Consider the following 4,308-nt stretch of genomic DNA (forward strand, 5'->3'; position numbering starts at 1 on the left):
CCCTAGTCCTGTGAAAAGAGGCATCATGGAAAAATTCTCAGTGCAGCTTCTTCTTAGCCCTGTGACCTTTGGAGTCAGTCCTAGAGCCCTAGTCATTTCCTTCCTGGTGCAGAGTCTTGTCTGGCTTCCTTGGTGGCTCAGCTGGTAAAGGATCTGCCTGCAATGCAGGAGATCCGGGTTCTGTCTCTGGGTCAGGAAAATCCCCTGGAGAAGGGAATGGCTACCCACTCCAGTATTCTTGCCTGGAGAATTCCATGGGCAGCCTGGCAGGCTACAGACCATGGGGCGTCAAAGAGCTGGACACGACTGAGTGACTAACACACACACACTTAGGGTCTTGTCACTCATGATCTCTCCCAGTACCGTTAGTCCTGCCTGTTAGTCAATTATTCAGCCAAGGTTTGTGTGCCCACCCCAGAGTGAAGCAATGCTGACAGTGGGGGTGGCACTGACAGGAATGTGACCCAAGTGGCCAGGCCCTACCCTTCAGGAGGCTCCCAGCCTAGCAGCTCTTTCCAGCTTTCCCTCCTTCTAGATAAACAACCTGGGCTGGGGGTGTTTCCAGCCCAGCTGAATTGAGTAATTAAAATCTCTCCTCTTTCCCTGACAGATGACCTCCAAGGTCCGTTCCAGGCCTATGACTCTATGATTCCAGCTGGGGGTATCCAATTAACCCTTGTCATGCTTGGCTGGGCTTCATGGGCTGTGGAGTAGGAAGGGGTGGGGATGCATACAGCAGATGCACATGCCAGGATGCTCCGCCCCCTTCCACACCTCCCTGCTCCCCACCTCCATCTTCCCCAAGCTGGTGCCAGGGTGGTGCTCACCTAGCCTGGGCCCTGTGGTCAGAGTGGCAGGGGAAGGACAGACCTGTCTCTGGGGAGTTGCCTCTCTTCAGCCTGGTCCTGAGGGCTTTGCATAGTACTTGCCTGCTCTTTGGTTCAGGCACAGGCAGAATGTGTTCTCAGAGGAAGGCCTTGAAGGACTTGGCTGAGTTAGGGAGAGGTGGGAGCTTTAGAAGCAAATCATTGGCCAGTAAACAGATCATCCAGAAGCCTAACTTCTTGGGTCATATCTCCCCCCACCCTTCCAACCAGTGCCAGGGCAAGGCAGCCTCCTCCTGGTGTCTGGCTATTCTCCAAGGACATGAGATTTGGGTGAGGTTTGGACTTCGCTCAGGATGGTGGTGGAGCCACAGATGTGGCAATTGTCAGAGCTGGTGTGGGCCTTCGAGACTGCCATAAACAGGTACCTTATGGGCCACTTAAGACCCTCAGAGTGTTTTTTTTGGCCCACAAAGTACCTACATTGAGAAGAAATTAGCTGCCATCATTGAAAATTCACTAGATTTTTACATAAAATCCAGATTTATAACTTCTAAAAATCTGAAAATCTAGTAACACTGCACCCACATTCCCAAAAGGCCACAGCTGGAGCAGAGTGGCAGTTGTCCTCTTAGCCAGGGCATATATTCTGCTTTTCCATGGTTCTCACCTGCCCAAGTTGGCCCTTCATGGGAGCAAGCGGAGAAACTGAGACCCATAGAGAAAGGAGGGCTCTTGCCCACAGTCACCTGGCCAGAGTGGGGGACCGAGCCAAGATGAGAACCAAGGAGTCCTGCCTGCAGGCCAGTGTGTCCCTTTGTCCTTCCCTCTTCCCCCAGGGCTCTGCAGAAGCTACATGGCTTCTCTGCCATTGCAACCCCCTCCATTCCTGAGGCCTGGTAACCTCAGCGGCTGAGCTTTGTCTGGTCGCTTTCCTGCACAGCTTCTACTGCTGTCCGGGCCCCAGCCCCGGCGCAGACCCCCTTTGGGTGAGAGCAGAGACACTGCGGGGACTCTACAGCCTGGCCCCATCTCCCGCAGCTCCGAACAAGAATCTCATTAAGTGCAGGGGGCGGCCGCCGCCAGGCCTGGGGCGCCCTGACCACAGAGCTGGCTTCCTTCTGCAAACAGCCCCACTTGGGGCTGGGCTGGCCATGTGTCTGTGCACGGAGGGGGCACTGTGGCCGCCCCCATCCAGCCCACCCCACCGCCTCCCATGCTGCCTTTTGCTTCCCTCCCTGTCCAGCTCTCTGACCACCCCAGCCCTGTATATGTCTCCCCTCTACTCCTCCTGCTTCCATCCCCTTTATTTCCCTCTCCCTGCTGTTTGCCTGGCTCCATTGTCTGTTGCTGTCTTGGTTTTGTCATCATCTCTCTCTCCAGCATGACCCGTGTTCTTCCTCGCAGTCTGGTTTCCCATCACATCCCGAGTCCTGCTTGTTTCTCCATCTTGCTGCATCAACATCTTGCTGCCCCAGAGGGGCACCCTCTTAGCTTCTGTCTCTCACCCTTCATCTCTGAGCTTCACTCTCTCTCTTTCTCAGCTTCTCCCTCTGGCCTCCCTCCCTCAGGCCCTCTGGCCTCCTCTGAATCTGTGTTTCTGAGGCTGCCACAAGAAGCTTCTGGGTAGGTTTGCTGTACTGGATAAACATGGCCCCAGCAGCAGGACGTGAGGAATTCTGCTGACGGCAGTTTCTTCGGGTGCTGAGGAGGGGCAGTGTGAGCTTATGGCCAGGGGCCCCAAGGAGATGTCAGTGTCCTTTCTGCGCTCATGTCCCTGACTTTCAAGCCTATCAGCTAGAGCACAGTGTCTCCCTAGCTGGAAAAAAGAACAGGCCACAAGGGACTGTTCACCTGGCTTTGCCCACTCACCAACAACTCCTCCCACCACACCACACACACACACACACACGCACACGCGCGCGCACACACACACACACACACTATGCACACACTTCCCTGCAGTATCTACGGCCTAGAGCCAACTAAGTGGAATTCAGTTCTGTTTCTCCTGGCCTGGCCTGCCTAGGCCTCAAGGGCAGGGGCTTTGGGGAGAAGAACAATCCCAGAGGCCTTGGAAACAAGGCAGTAGATGCAAGAGCCCAGCCATTAGAGAGCAGTGCAGCCAGGCCTCTGCTTTCAGACAACACCCCACCCATTGCAACTGTTCTATATTTTAAATCTCTACTCTCAGAGGAAAAGTTTATAGACCTTCCCCTCTCACCTCCTCTGAGGCCTTATCCCACTATCAAAGGTTCCTAAATCAAACTGAAGTCCTTCATACTGAGACTCAGACAGAGTGTGGGTGTCCTGGGATACGTATGGTGTATGGTGCAAGTGTGTGGTGGTGTGGGTGGGGCTGGGAGCCTAGACAAAGTGGAAAAGAGATCATTTATTTGAGGGTGTGTGGCAGGGGGATGAGATGGGATGTAGAGGGCTTGGAGAAGAAGCTGGTATAATAGTCCAGAGCAGAGACAATGGGGTGTGGTGGCAGAGGGGCTGAAGAGAAGAAGGCTTGATAGCATTGGGGAAGCTATGGACACAACTTCTGAGGAAGGGGACGCAGAAGGCGCTGTATGACGTGCATCTAGGAGGCTTCCTGAGAAGGCATGGGAGCAAATTGGAGAGAAGAGACATTTAGACTGAGGAATATCAAGTTATGTGGAGAAGTGAGAGGTAGGCAGTGGGGGCCTGGTTTCAGGAACAAACATTCATCTGACACCTATTCTGAGGGTAACAAATGCATCTTAATTTGCTCAGGACTGTGGAGATTTTAGTGCAGAAAGTTCTACATCCTGAGAAACCCCTCAGTCCCAGGTAAACCAGCTGGTCGCCCTCCCCACCTACCCCACCTACCAGGCAGTGCACACAGGATGGCTCCTGTTAACATCACAACAACCCTGGGCAGGAGATAGAGCGTATTAGTCCCATTTTCCAGAGGAGAAAATGGAAGCTAAGAAAATCGAACTAATTCTCTTTAAAGTCACAAAAGTGGCAGGTTTGAAGCCCAGGTCTGTAGTTTTACTGCATTGAGTCATTTTATCCTAGACTCAGAGACTTTCAGGGACAAACTAAGCAACCCTCCCCCCTCCCTCCTCCCCTACACACATTCCAAGCTCACAGAGTTTCAAAGCCCTGATGTGAGGCAGAGTCATTTGGACCTACTGTCTGAGTCCCACTGGGCAGGGGTTGCAAGCAGGGGTGGGCTAGGGGAAGGAGGGCGGTTGTCCCACTCAGTCAGTCCAAGTCCGACCAGGGCTTCCCTCTGGATCGCCACCTGTTGATTTTTTGGCTTCTCCCCCAGCTGGGGGCAGGACCAGCTGCTAGAGGGTGGGGGTGGGCTGCGGAAGCTGGGGGAAGTGCTGAGGGAGGGTGTCTCCAGGGCCTTGCTGGGTTCCTGGGCTCCAGGTGGTGGGTCTGGGGAGGGCTGGCCCAACATCTGAGAGCAGGCTGGGGGCCAGGCCCCAGGGGTCCTGCACTGCTG

The sequence above is a fragment of the Bison bison genome, unplaced genomic scaffold, assembly GCF_000754665.1.
Source record: "Bison bison bison isolate TAMUID 2011002044 unplaced genomic scaffold, Bison_UMD1.0 scf7180017855147, whole genome shotgun sequence".
Lineage (NCBI taxonomy): Eukaryota > Metazoa > Chordata > Mammalia > Artiodactyla > Bovidae > Bison > Bison bison.